This window comes from Arachis stenosperma, chromosome 9 (genome assembly GCF_014773155.1).
Source record: "Arachis stenosperma cultivar V10309 chromosome 9, arast.V10309.gnm1.PFL2, whole genome shotgun sequence".
NCBI classification, from domain to species: domain Eukaryota; kingdom Viridiplantae; phylum Streptophyta; class Magnoliopsida; order Fabales; family Fabaceae; genus Arachis; species Arachis stenosperma.
Genome location: NC_080385.1, coordinates 71,134,739 through 71,150,635, shown reverse-complemented (window position 1 = coordinate 71,150,635; position 15,897 = coordinate 71,134,739).

Sequence of the window (15,897 nt, the reverse complement as noted above, 5' to 3'; positions counted from 1 at the left end):
CTTGTTCTTGTCTTTCAAAAAATCTTCTGGACTTTTGAAGGATATCCTCTGAATCACAATTTGAAGAATTATTGAACTCATCACAGTATGGATTACTAAGATTTCTTTGATTTTGACTTTCCCAGCCACAATATGAGTAGTTGTTAGACTCATCAAAATCTGGATCATATTGTGTCTCGGGAAGGTGTCCCATTTTAACTGATTGTTCACATTCTTCTTGATATGTCCAGACACCATGAGGATAATGATATAAGTCATTATGTGGTTCTGGACAGTATCTCATGTGCTCAGCTTGATCAATTTGTGACTCTGGAGCAAGTCTCCATTGATTGAAGTGCTCAGAATTTGTATCTTCTTGGTGATATTCCCAACCATCATTAGAATAATGACTTGAATCATATTGTGATGGTGGGCAATATCCCATGAAGTTTGTTTGATTAAAAGATGAGGTGAACTCCATTTGAATTTTGTAGAACACAATACTAATGAAAATTGAAATTACTCATATCAGATATGAGTTTTGCTTAGTGAGGCAAAAACACAAACACCTTGGTTTCAACTTTAAAACAGAGAACAAAAAAAAAGAAAATGCTTGATCTAGACTTCTCACCCACTTAATCATTGTTGATCTAATCAATCCCCGGCAACGGCGCCAAAAACTTGATGGTGTTTTTGTGGAAAAATGAATTTCCAACACACAAATCCAACCGGCAAGTATACCGGGTCGCATCAAGTAGTAATAACTCACTTAGAGTGAGGTCGATCCCACAGGGATTGATGGATCAAGCAACTTTAGTGGGTGATTAGTTTAGTCAAGCTAACATTGAAGGGATATTGGATGAAATGTAGCCAACAGAATTGTAAATTACAGGAAATTTAAAGTTGCAGAAAGTAAAATTGCAAGTAACTTAAATAACAAGAAAGTAAAATAACTAAAACTTAAATTGCAAGAAATGTAAATTGCATGAAAAGTAAAGGGGGTTGGGTGCTGGAAATTAAATGAAAGTAGTAAAGCAAAGCGTAGAACAATTGCAGGGAGATTAACTTGCAGGAAAGTAATTTGGGATCATGAACAGAAATGTAAAATAAAGAACAAATGCAGAAGAATTAAATTGCTTGAAAGTAAATTGAAAGCCAATGGAACAGTAAAAACAGAAGAGCAGCCAAGAACTCAACTCAATTGCAAAATAAAATTGAAGATCACAAGGAATTAAAGAGACTAGAAAACAAGTCTAGATCTCACTCCCTTCCTTGATCCAACAGCAAATAGATTGAAGAAGAAAGAAAAATGGAAGCAGCAAAGAGAGCCTTGATTCAAATCACAATTCCTTGAATTATGCAGCAAAATAAAAACAGAGAGATCTCAGATAGAAATTGAAACAGAATTTCTCCAATCTCAATCCAAGATTTAGAACAGGAAGGAAAACTAAGAGAGAGATCTCAAATCCTAATGCTCCCTAGTGGAGCTAGCCTTTTTCTAATGGAGCCCTCTCTTTACAAAGATGGAAATGATGCCTTATATAGGCTTTACAAAATAAAATGAAATTGAAATGAAAAATAAATTAAATGAAAATCCTAATTCTAGCTTGTTCTTGTGCCTTTGAGTAATGATGTGGGCTTAGCTTGCTTTGGATTTGAGGAGAAATGGGTTTGCATGGCCTTGATTCAATTTGGAGAGGAATTGAATTTAAATGAGATTTTGGTTGAATTTTGGCTCATGATGCTCCCAGGAGGCTGCTCTGCTCTTGTGGAGGGCAGAGCAGGGAAGCTTTGTGTGGGCACCCTTGCGCGCTCCAAGTCTTCTTGGTCCGTGTTATGTTGCGTGACATGCTTCCCTGGGCCGTGCCAATTTTGTGTGCCATGCACCAATAAATGCTGCTCTGCCCTTCACAAGGGCAGGGCAGCGCAAGCTTTCCTTGTTCTTGGGTGAGGTCCCAAGTTCGAAACTTGTTGTAAGCATTTGGGGAGCAATTTTCCTTGATTTTCCATGAAGAGAGCACGACATTGCCCTGCTCTCCAAGAGGGCAGAGCAGAAAAATGAGCGCTACTTTGCTTTGGAGTGAGGCTCCAGCTTCAAATCTTGGTGGAAGCACTTTGGTTTATTTTCGCTTATTTTTGGCCCTTAAAGATGCCTTTCACTCATGCCTCAATTATATGCCAAATATGTATTGGTATATATCGTTGGAAAGCTCTGAATGTCAGCTTTCCAACGCAACTGGAAGCACATCAATCGGAGATTTGTAGCTCAAGTTATAGCCCTTTGAAGGAGGCATGGTCATGCTGTGAGCGCCCAGATTTTACCTTAGCAAAAATTCTTGCTTCCAACCTCACTTTCCATCACGATACTGCTCTGCCCTTGGCAAGAGCAGGGCAGTGTGTGCTGATTGCCTATTCTCCTTTAATTTGGTCATGGGCCACGCTTTTAAAAGCGTGGGCTAAGGCTCCAAAGTGTGCTCCAACTTCAAAGTGTGTCCCAAAGCTCTTTTTTTCTCCTTTTTTTGTGCTTCTTTGCTTCTTTTTCTTCTTATTTCCTACAAGATTTATAAAATTAAAAGATCAAGGAAATATACCAATTAAGTATAAAAGCATTCAATATTTAAGCACAATTTATCAATTTCTTGTATGAAAAAGCATAGAAAAATAGGTATATGATGACTTGTCATCAGTTGCCTATTGTACTCTTTAGGAATGAATTTTATAGCTTTATAATTTGCAATGTTTGCAAACCATGGTGCTGTCTGGATTGCAAAGAATTGCTCATCTAGAAAGGTTTCGGATATGTTAGTGGGGGAGGGGGGAACAGAATCCCCTGCTACTGGTTTAATCCGAGATAAGTGGTCAGCCACTTGATTTTCTGTCCCCTTTCTGTCTCTAATTTCTATATCAAACTCTTGTTGGAGTAACACCCATCTTATAAGCATGGGCTTAGAATCCTTCTTGGTGAAAAGATATTTTATAACAGCATAGTCAGTATAGATGATTACTTTACATCCTACTAAATAGGATCTGAACTTGTCAATGGCATAAATTGCTGCAAGTAATTCCTTCTCTATGGTGGTATAGTTCTTCTGTGCATCATTTAGAACACGACTGGCATAATAAATGACATGCAGAAGCTTGTCATGTCTCTGCCCCAGAACTGTACCAATGGCATGGTCACTGGCGTCACACACCAGCTCGAATGGCAAGTCCCAATTGGGTGCAGAGATTATAGGCGCAGTGATAAGTTTAGCTTTTAGAGTCTCAAAGGCCTGCTGACACTCTTGGTCAAAGACAAATGGAGTGTCAATTGTGAATAAGTTGCATAGGGGTTTTGAGATTTTAGAAACATCTTTTATAAACCTCCTGTAGAATATTACATTTCCTAGGAAACATCGGATTCCTTTGACATTAGTGGGTGGTGGTAATCGCTTAATTACCTCCACTTTAGCTTGATTCACTTCTATCCCCTTATTCAAAATCTGATGTCCAAGAACAATTCATTCAATCACCATGAAGTGATGTTTTCCCAGTTTAAAACCAGATTTGTCTCTTGCCATCGTTTGAAAACTAAGGCTAGATGATCAAGGCAGGATTCAAATGAATCTCCAAAGACAGAGAAGTCATCCATGAATACTTCAAGGAATTCCTCCATAATATCAGAAAATATGGATAGCATACACCTCTGAAAGGTGGCAGGTGCATTGCACAGGCCAAATGGCATTCGCCTATAGGCAAAGACGCCATATAGGCATGTAAATGATGTTTTTTCTTGATCTAGTGGATCTACTGTGATTTGATTGTAACCGGAATAGCCATACAGGAAACAATAAAATGCGTGCTCTGCTAGTCTCTCTAGCATTTGATCTATGAAAGGTAAAGGAAAATGATCCTTTTTGGTGGCATTATTGAGCCTTCTATAGTCAATGCACATATGCCACCCTGTAACTGTCCTTGTAGGAATCAGTTCATTCTTTTCATTATGAACCACTGTCATACCTCCCTTTTTGGGAATAGCTTGAACAGGGCTCACCCAAGAGCTATGAGAGATGGGATAAATAATCCTAGCCTCCTACAATTTAGTGACTTCCTTTTGCACCACTTCCTTTATGGCTGGATTCAGTCGCCTTTGTGGTTGTACCACTGGTTTGGCGTCATCTTCCAGCAGGATTTTGTGCATGCAACGGTTTAGGCTAATGCCTTTAAACTCACTTATAGTTCACCCAAGAGCTGTCTTGTGTGTTCTTAACACTTGAACTAGTGCTTTCTCTTCATGTGGCTCTAAGGTAGAGCTTATAATCATAGGATAGGTGTCCTCATCCCCCTAAAAATGCATATTTTAGAGATGATGGTAATGGTTTAAGCTCGAGTTTAGGAGGCTTCTCCTCTTCCTCAGGAGCAGTCAAAGTTTACTGTATTTCATTTGCTACCTCCAACCTGAACTGGGCATCATAAAAGATGTCATCCAGCTCTTCTTCGATCCTCTCAACCATGTTCACTTCTTCTACCAAGGAGTCAATGATATCAATACTCAAACACTCCTCTGGGATGTCTGGATGCTGCTTGGCTTTGACAGCATTCAGCACAAACTCTTCCTTGTTGACTCTCAAGGTTACTTTCCCTTTTTGAATGTCAATGAGAGTCCGTTCTGTTGCTAGAAAAGGTCTTCCTAGAATGAGGGCTATACTCTTGTGCTCTTCCATTTCCAACAGCACAAAGTCTGTGGGAAAAGAAAAGGGTCAAACCCTAACAATCATGTCTTCAATCACGCCTGATGGAAGTTTAATAGATCCATCAGCGAGTTGGACACATATGAAAATTGGTTTAACTTCGTGAGTTAAACAGAGCTTCTTTATGAGTGATGCAGGTATGAGGTTAATGCTTGCCGCATGATCACACAAGGCTCTCTTTCTGCATTCATCTCCCAAGGTGCATGGTATCATAAAGCTGTCAGGATCTTTAAGTTTCTCTAATATGCTCTTTTGAATGACTGCATTGTGTTCTTCAGTGAGGAGGACAATTTCTGCCTCTCTCCAATCCTTCTCATGACTTAGGATGTCCTTCATGAACTTAGCATAAGAAGGTATCTGTTCAAGAGACTTTGCAAAAGGGATCTTGATCTCTAATATTCTGAGATAATCCGAAAAGTGGGTAAAATGTTTATCTCTCTGCTTGACAGAGTTTTTTGAGGAAATGTCATCTTGGCCTTGTACTCATCAATCTTAATTGATGTAGGCTGAGTGCCTGATGTACTGGAAGGGGGTTACTAACTTGCTTATGAGGGATCTTATCAACACTTATGTGTATCTGATTATCCTTATTTGGGCGTTCAATGCCCTTGATGCTGCCCCTTTCCTGGCATTCAACGCCAGGAGCACTGTCCCCTTTTGGACGTTCTACGCCAAGAATGGGTAAGAGAAGAGAGATTTTTGAAAATTAGAAGAGAAAGAAATTAGTTAGTAAGTTTTGAAAAAGAAGAAAGAGAAATCAAATAACTAATTAAGAAAGATTTGAAAACAAAATAAGACAGAAGATTAGAAAAGATTTGAATTTAAAATTTAAAATTAGAAAAGATAAGATAGAAATTGAAAAGATTTGAAAAAGATTTGATTTTAAAAATTGAAATCAGAAAAGATAAGATAAGAATTTGAAAATTAGACTTTAAATTTTAAATGTTAAATTGGAAACAAGATAAGATAAAGAAGTTAAGAAAGATAAGTTTTGAATTAAAAAAAAGATATTTGAAGTTTAAATTTTAAAAGAAGGTTAAGAACCAAGTTAAAAGAAAAGATTTGAAAAGATTTTTTTTCAAAAAGATATGATTTTAAAATTTAAATCTTGACTTGACTAACAAGAAAACACCTAATTTAAAATTTTTGAAATAAAAAATGCAAGATTTTCGAAAATTAAAGAATGATAAGAAATGATATTTAAAGTTTTGATTTTTGACTTTAATGAAGAAAGAGAAAAACAACAAAAAGACAGTCAACTTAAAATTTTTTAGATCAAAGACACTTGGAACTCGAAAATTTTAAAGAAAAACACCAAAAGACACCATACTAAAAATTTTTAAAATCAAAACAAGAAGAAAAACAAGAACAACTTGAAGACCAAGAAGAACACAAAGAACAAATTTTTGAAAATTTAAAGAAAGAAAGAACACACACAAGACACCAAACTTAAGATTTGACACAAGACTCAAACAAAAGATAGAGTTTCATAAAGAAAGGAAAAGATTTTTGAAAAATTTTTTATTTTTTTTTTTTGAAAAAAGAAAATAAAAGACTCAAACAAAATTAAAGACAATACCTAATCTAAGCAACAAAATAATCCGTTAGTTTGTTCAAACTCGAACAATCCTCGGCAACGGCGCCAAAAACTTGGTGCACGAAATTTAACTTCGCACAACTGAACCAGCAAGTGCACTGGGTCTTCCAAGTAAAACCTGAGGTGAGTCAGGGTCGATCCTACGAGGATTGTCGGCTTAGATCAAACAGTGGTTATCTTGTAAATCTTAGTCAGGTGGATAGAAAAGTTGTTTAGTTGTTTAAGCGCATAAAAGTAAAATAAAATAAAAATAATGTTACTCAGTGGTTGTGAATTCAATGATAAGAAGATGGTTAAGGCTTCAGAGATGCTTTATTCTTCTGGATCAATCCTTTCTTACTATCTACTCCAACTATGAATGATTTCTTCTATAGCAGGCTGTATGTGATCAACGCCGGTTGAGAGGCCACCAATCTTTCTCTAGGCTAAACACCAGGTTTAGTGCGCATCCAGTCTGAATGAGGGTGAACCTCCTGCAGTTCATCCCCTTGGTGATCATACTCAAAATGCCACAGACAAGGTCGAATCTTCCGAATCAGAGAATATTGTGCCTGGATTCTAGCCTTTTCCACAAAGACCCTAATCTCCCCATACCTCAGCTGAACTGATGTCTCGAGAAGTGATGTTCGATTTCTTGTACGGTTTAGAATTTCCTCAATTGAATAAAATCTCGTTGCAAGTATAGTTCTAAACCAACAAAGAATCCTCACATGCAAAAATATTGGTTGTCGCAAGTACAAACCCCAATGAAAATTAACCGAAGTATTTAAACTCCGGGTCATCCCACAAGGAATTGCAATGAAATGCTCAATTATTGGCTATGAAGATGCAAGGTGATTTGATTTGGAAATTGACAAGAAAATATAAATGACAAAAAAAGTAAATGAACAATTAACTGATAAAAGAAAAGAAAAATACTCTTGGCTAGATATAGGTAATTGGGATCACCATCCTTGTCTACAAATCATATATTGATAATTATGAGAGGCCAACCTATTAAGTCTACTTCCAAAAGCCTTAAGTACGTAATATCTACTCCTAGGCTTGAAGTACGTCAAATAGGCTTGATCACATCAATCCATAAGTCCCAACCTATCTACTAATTAGATTAGTAGTGGGTTGGTGTCAATGAGTATCAAATTGATCACCAAGGGTTTTCAAATCACCAATTTATTGAGACCTAATGACTCAAGGTCACTTAATTCCCTTAGCCTAGGCCAAGAGTAAAGAAAACTACTCAAAAACTAAAGGAAACATTTCATCAAACACCTAGAGTGTAATAAAAGTAAACATCACAAAATGCAAGAATTAACAAAACCCACAACTAACATCAACAAGAAATCAACAATAACAATGGAGATAACATAAAACAGACTTGGAAACATAAGATTGTATTCAAAGAAATCAAGATTCAACAATGGTTCATCAACATAAAAGAGAGCAAAATGAGAAATTAACAAGAAATTAAAAGTGAGGACTAAATCAAAACAAGAATTGAAAATTGGATTTAAGAACATTAAACCTAAACTACCCTAAATTCTAGAGAGAAGAGAAAGCTTCTCCCTCTAGAATTCTAACTTAAAACATGATAAAAACTAAACTATGACTACTTAGTTCATTCCCCCTTCAATTCTTGGGTTCAATAGCATCAGAAATGAGTTGGATTGGGCCCAAAATGCTTCAGAAATAGCCCCCAACGAGTTGCTGAAATGGTCCCACGCTGATCCTGCAATGCGTGTGTGTGCATGGTGCGTACGTGTCTTTATACATCAAGAAACTATGACAAATTTTATATCATTTTGAAGTCCTAGATGTTATCTTTCCAACACAACTGGAACTGCCTCATTTGGATCTCTGTAGCTCAAGTTATGATCGATTGAGTGTGAAGAGGTCAGGATTGACAACTTTGCGGTTCCTTCATTTCTTCATGAGTTCTCCCACCTTGCATGCTTTTTCCTTCATTCCTTCAATCCAATCTTTGCCTCCTAAACCTGAAATCACTTAACAAACATATCAAGGAATCAAATGGAATTAAAGTGAATTAAATTTATCTATTTTAAGGCCTTAAAAGCATGTTTTCACACTTAAGCATAAATTTAGGGAGAATTACAAAACCATGCTATTTCATTGAATAAATGTAAGAAAAGTTGATAAAATCCCCCAAATTAAGCACAAGATAAATCACAAAATTGGAGTTTATCAAAACTTCCCACACTTAAACCAAGCATGTCCTCATGATAAGAATAAAGAAGGACAAGAAAAGGGGTATGAACATTTATTCAATACAAATAAACTATATGCACCTATCTATATGAATACAACTAAATGCAAAATGATTCTACCTACTTGGTTAAAAGTAAATCAATCTCCAAGAATACATATGCACATGCAGGGCTAAGTAGTATGATGATTCATGAATCCTACCAATTTGAATATCAAAATAAAGTACAAATAGACTTGTAAGAAGAAAAGCTCATGAAAGCCGGGAGCAAGGAATTGAGCATCGAACCCTCACTGGATGTGTATCCGCTCTAATCGCTCAAGTGTATAGGGTCAATCACTCAATTCTCTTCTACTCATGCTTTCTAAAATTTGTCTTTCATCTAACAATCAATAATTATTCAATGCATGCATACATTCATCATGAGGACTTATTCATAGGTTGTAATGGGGCTAGGGTAAAGGTAAGGATGCATATGGTCAAGTGAGCTCGAAATTTGGATCTTTGATCAACTTAAACTTCCCGCCTAACCTGTGATACCTATACAATTTGAGTACTAACCTAACTACCCATTCTTCACTTTTTCACATATTCATGCATTCCCTTTAATTCACATTCCATATGCATTGATTTTTATTGTACTTTACTTTGGGGCATTTTGTCCCCTTTTTATTTCTTTTTCTCTTTTTCTTTTCTTTTTTATATATATATATTTTTCTTTTTCTTTATCATTTTTTCTAAGGTATATACAAACGTATCAATGCATATGGTTTTACATATTTAATATATGAGTATGTACTCAATTCCCAAAATTTTAATGAAAATATAAAAACACTCTTTTATCCTAACCCAATGTTCCCAACTCTCCCAAACTTGAATGATAAGCACTCTCACTAGCCTAAGCTAATCAAAGATCCAAACAAGGGACATTTATTGTTTTTCACTTAAGGCTTGTAATGTGCCCTTTGTTTCCTTTGTCTTGGGATCCTTCTTGATTTCTCGAATCCCCATTTCCTTTGCGCTTCCCGATCAGCTTTTTCCATAAACTAGCATCTTCCATCTTCTTCTTCAATGCTTCCTTCTGTTGTTTCACCTTCGCCTCCTGTTGTTCTATTAGGTCTTTGTGAACTGTATCATACCTTGGGATGGCAGAGTGCAGATTATGCATATTCCCAGCCACATATGTTAACTTGGCCTGAGTGTTTATGTTAAATTCTTTTCTGTGTAGTTGCCGTCCTTCATTAAGCACATTGAACTCGTTGAATGCTTTCATCTGAGCCAACTGACGTTGGTTGAGTTCTTGAAGGCGTTTGTCTTGACGCTCTTGCCTTTCAGTTATTTGATTGATGGCTTGGGTGAGCTGGGAGTAATGCTCCTGTTGCTGCTCCATTTATTATTTCTGCCACTCCCCTTGTTGATTCATCCAATTAGAGAGTAGTTCTTCTTGATGATCCATCCTTTGGGATTGAACGTGTAGTTGTTGTTCTTGTCCCTCCATATATCTCCTTGCTAGATCCTCAATGGCTCCTTGAATGTGATTCAGGTTTATGTTAGATGGATTATAGTACTCTTCTTGCTGGTATTCTTCTTGATGAGGTTCTTCTTGGTGAGGTTCTTCTTGTGATGTTCTTTTCCTTATCTGAGACCTTCTTTGTTATTGAGCGGGTGCCACATAAGTTATACGCTGGAGCGTAACTAACCTCCCAGGGTTTACCCATTTTGGATTGTTATCTTCGAAGACTACCTTGGCTTTCATACATAGTCTAAGGATGGTATTGGGATACCAAAATCGAGCACTCGGATCATTCTTCTCAACTGCATCTTGGATTTCCTCAGCTATAATTTCATGCACATTGATGTCTCCACCCTTCATTAAGTAATGTACCATAGTAGCTCGAGCAATGTTGACCTCAAAATTGTTTCAGGCTGGAAGGATAGATCTCCTCACGAGCTCAAATCATCCCTTGGCTTCCGGGATGAGGTCTTCTCTCCTAATAAACTGCAGCCTCTTATCCGAATACTTTTCCCAATCAGATTCTATAATACACATGACGTTCATAATTTCTTCAAGTTCATCATTGTCGGGGCCATTACTTATTCTTACTTGATAACTAGGCTCATCAAAATGTTGTGATCTCAGATGAAGAGTCCTTATTATAGCATTAGGACTGAAGTCCACCTCTGCCCCTCTCATGTAGTTTTTGAAGGTAGGAGCCCTGGCAGTGTTTTTTCTGGCTACATTGGCATAGAACTCCTTGATGAGATTTGCATTTATCTTTGTTTCTGGGTTCATGAGCTCTTGCCAACCCCTCTGTTCAATCTTTTCTCTAATCTGTGGGCACTCATCATCGTTGAACTGGAATGTCAACTTTGGCAATATTTTCTTGTGTTTTATCCGTTCAAATTGGAGCTCATGGAAGGCGGTCTCGAATCTTCCTTCATCAAAAGGAGTGCTCTCCGCTGGTTCCATTCCCTTTTGCCTCTTGGAGCTTGATGATGCCATGAGTAGTAATTGGTATGTGAAGGTGTTGAGAAGTATGAATTGATGATGTAAATTGGCCGGGTTAAGATAGGGTGTAGCTTAGAAGATTGTGTTGACGTGTTGAGGGCAGAAGTGTTGGGTGTGTGCTTCGAAAGAACGATGAAAGATGAAATGGAAGGATATTTGAATATGGAAAGGTATAGAGTGGGGGTCATTTATATAGGATGATAATGGGAGTGAAGGGTGTGGATTGATGGCAAAAACCAAAGGTGGACGGTTGGGGTTTGGTACAAGATAAGCATGAGGATCACCACTTTTATGAATTGATTGGTTCGGTCTCCAAGGCTATCCTTCTCTCAATGTTGCATAGCAACACTTCCCAAGGTATTCCCCTTGAAGACATGTGTGTAGTTCGATAGGCAAAATTGTGACTCATACTTTTCACAACTCGAACAATTCCTAGCACTAGCTCCAAAAACTTGGTGCACAATACTATGGTTCACACACATTCTTCACAACTTCTCACAACTAACTAGCAAGTGCACTGGGTCGTCCAAGTAATAAACCTTACGTGAGTAAGGGTCGATCCCACAGAGATTGTTGGTATGAAGCAAGCTATGGTCATCTTGTAAATCTCAGTCAAGCAGATTCTAATGGTTATAATGGTTTTCGAATATAAAGATAAATAAAGCATAAAATAGAGATAGAGATACTTATACCACGAATGCTGCCAATGGATTCTAGCTTATACCATGAAAATTCTGATTAAAGAATCCAAGAGATATTCATTCAAGCTTATTTGCATGTAGAACGAAAGTGGTTGTTAGGCACACGTTCATAAGTGAGAATGGTGATGAGCGTCACATAATCATCACATTCATCAGGTTCATGAGTGCGAATGGATGTCTTAGAATAAGAATAAGCATGAATTGAATAGAAGAACAATAGTACTTTGCATTAATACTCGAGGTACAGCAAAGCTCCACACCTTAAGCTATAGTGTGTAGAAACTCCACCGTTGAAAATACATAAGTAATAATGGTTCAGGCATGGCCAAATGGCCAGCCTCCACAAAAGTCTAAGATAGCATAAAACTGATCAAAGATATAAACACAATAGTAAAAAGTTCTATTTATACTAAACTAGTTACTAGGGTTTATAGAAATAAGTTTAAGTGCAGAAATCCACTTCCGGGGCCTACTTTGGTGTCTACTTGGGCTGACCATTGAGCTTTCACGGGTAGAGACTTCTTTAAGAGTTAAACATCAAGTTGTAACGTGTTTTTGGCGTTTAACTCTGGTCTGTGACGTGTTTCTGGTGTTTTACTCCAGAATACAGCATGGAACTGGTGTTGAACGCCAGTTTACATCGTCTAAACTCAAATAAAGTATGGATTATTATATGTTTCTGGAAAGCCCTGGATGTCTACTTTCCAACGCAATTGAGAGCGCACCATTTTGGTTCCTGTAGCTCTAGAAAATTCATTTCGAGTGCAAGGAGGTCAGAATCCAATAGCATCTGTAGTCCTTTTTCAGCCTCCTATCAGATTTTTGCTCAGGTCCCTCAATTTCAGCCAGAAAATACCTAAAAACCACAGAAAAACACACAAACTCATTGTAAAGTCTAGAAATGTGAATTTTGCATAAAAACTAATAAAAACATCGCTAAAAGTAGTTTGATCCTACTAAAAACTACCTAAAAATAATGCCAAAAAGCATATAAATTATCTGCTCATCTCAACACCAAATTTAAATTGTTGCTTGTCCCCAAGAAACTGAAAATCAAATAGGATAAAAAGAAGAGAATATACTATAAATCCAAAAATATCAATGAATATTAGTTCTAATTAGATGAGCGGGACTCGTAGCTTTTTGCTTCTGAACAGTTTTGGCATCTCACTTTATCCTTAGAAGTTTAGAATGATTGGCATCTGATGAACGGATAATTTATACTCTTTTTGGCATTGTTTTTAGGTAGTTTTTAGTAAGTTCAAGCTACTTTTAGGGATGTTTTCATTAGTTTTTATGTTAAATTCACATTTCTGGACTTTACTATGAGTTTGTGTGTTTTTCTGTGATTTCAGGTAATTTCTGGCTGAAATTGAGGGACTTGAGCAAAACTCTGAAAGAAGGCTGACAAAAGGACTGCTAATGCTGTTGGAATCTGACCTCCCTGCACTCAAAATAGATTTTTTGGAGCTACAAAACTCCAAATGGCGCGCTCTCAACGGCGTTGGAAATTAGACATCCAGAGCTTTCCAGCAATATATAATAGTCCATACTTTATTCTGGAATTGATGACGTAAATTGGCCTTGAACGCCAAGTACATGCTGCTGTCTGGAGTTAAACGCCAGAAACACGTCATGATCCGGAGTTGAACGCCCAAAACATGTTATAACTTGGCGTTCAACTCCAAGAGAAGCCTCAGCTCGTGGATAGATCAAGCTCAGCCCAAACATACACCAAGTGGGCCCCGAAAGTGGATTTATGCATCAATTACTTACTCATGTAAACCCTAGTAGCTAGTTTAGTATAAATAAGACTTTTTACTAGTGTATTAGTCATCTTTTGACCATTCGGTCTTTTGACCACGTTTCATCTTTGGTCTCAGTTTTGTTTTATTCTTTATCTTAAGAGGCTATTGATCACATTTTAGGGGGCTGGCCATTCGGCCATGCCTGAACCTTTCACTTATGTATTTTCAACGGTGGAGTTTCTGCACACCATAGATTAAGGGTGTGGAGCTCTGTTGCACCTCAAGTTTCAATACAATTACTATTACTTTCTATTCAATTCTCTTTTATTCTTATTCCAAGATATACGTTGCACAATGGTGCGCGAAATTGTGAACAATACTTTTCACAACTCTCATAATCCCTGGTCATGAACTCCAAAAACTTGGTGGTTCAATTCCATGGCATTACACAACTTCGCACAACTAACCAGCAAGTGCACTGGGTCGTCCAAGTAATACCTTACGTGAGTAAGGGTCGATCCCACGGAGATTGTTAGCATTGAAGCAAGCTATGGTCATCTTGTAAATCTTAGTCAGGCAAACTCAATTGTATATGATGATGAACGAAAATAATATAAAGATAAAGATAGTGATACTTATGTATATCATTGGTGTAAGAGCTTCAGACAAGCGTATGAAGATGCCTTCCCTTCCGTCTCTCTGCTTTCCTACTGCCTTCATCCAATCCTTCTTACTCCTTTCCATGGCAAGCTCGTGTAGGGTTTCACTGTTGTCAGCAGCTACCTCCCATCCTCTCAGTGAAAGCGATTGCATATGCTCCGTCACAGCATAGCGGAATTCATCTGTCGGTTCTCAATCAGACCGGAATAGAATCCATTGATTCTTTTGGCGTCTGTCACTAACGCCCCGCCCTCAGGAGTTTGAAGCACGTCGCAGTCATTCAGTCATTGAATCCTACTCAGAATACCACAGACAAGGTTTAGACCTTCCGGATTCTCTTGAATGCCGCCATCAGGTCCTGCCTATACCACGAAGACTCTGACCTCACAGAATGGTTGGCTCGTTTGTCAGGCGAGCACTCGGTTGTCAGGCGATCAACCATGCATCGTGCAATCAGGAATCCAAGAGATATTCACTAAGCCTCAGATGCTTGTAGAACAAGAATGGTTGTCAGTCACCTTGTTCATGGGTGAGAATGGTGATGGGCGTCAATCATCACCTTCATCATGTTGAAGAACAAGTGATATCTTGGACAAAGAACAAGCGGAATTGAATGGAAGAACAATAGTAATTGCATTAATACTCGAGGTACAGCAGAGCTCCACACCTTAATCTATGGTGTGTAGAAACTCCACCGTTGAAAATACATAAGAACAAGGTCCAGGCATGGCCGAATGGCCAGCCTCCCAATGGTCTAAGATAGCATAAAACAAAGATAGCTACCCCCAAAAGTCTCTAATACAATAGTAAAAGGTCCTACTTATAGAAAACTAGTACATAGATGAGTAAATGACATAAAAATCCACTTCCGGGCCCACTTGGTGTGTGCTTGGGCTGAGCAATGAAGCTTTTTCGTGTAGAGACTCTCCTTGGAGTTAAACGCCAGCTTTAGTGCCAGTTTGGGCGTTTAACTCCCAATTAGGTGCCAGTTCCGGCGTTTAACGCTGGAATTTCTTGAGGTGACTTTGAACGCCGGTTTGGGCCATCAAATCTTGGGCAAAGTATGGACTATTATATATTTCTGGAAAGCCCAGGATGTCTACTTTCCAACGCCGTTGAGAGCGCTCCAATTGGGCTTCTGTAGCTCCAGAAAATCCACTTCGAGTGCAGGGAGGTCAGAATCCAACAGCATCTGCAGTCCTTTTGAGTCTCTGGATCAGATTTTTGCTCAGGTCCCTCAATTTCAGCCAGAAAATACCTGAAATCACAGAAAACACACAAACTCATAGTAAAGTCCAGAAAAGTGAATTTTAACTAAAAATAATAAAATATACTAAAAACTAACTAGATCATACTAAAAATATACTAAAAACAATGCCAAAAAGCATACAAATTATCCGCTCATCACAACACCAAACTTAAATTGTTGCTTGTCCCCAAGCAACTGAAAATCAAATAAGATAAAAAGAAGAGAATATGCAATGAACTCCAAAAACATCTATGAAGATCAGTATTAATTAGATGAGCGGGGCTTTTAACTTTTTGTCTCTGAATAGTTTTGGCATCTCACTCTATCCCTTGTAATTCAGAATGATTGGCTTCTTTAGGAACTTAGAATCCAGATAGTGTTAATGATTCTCTTAGTAAAGTATGATGATTCTTGAACATAGCTATTTACTGAGTCTTGGCTGTGGCCCAAAGCACTCTGTCTTCCAGTATTACCACCGGATACATACATGCCACAGACACATA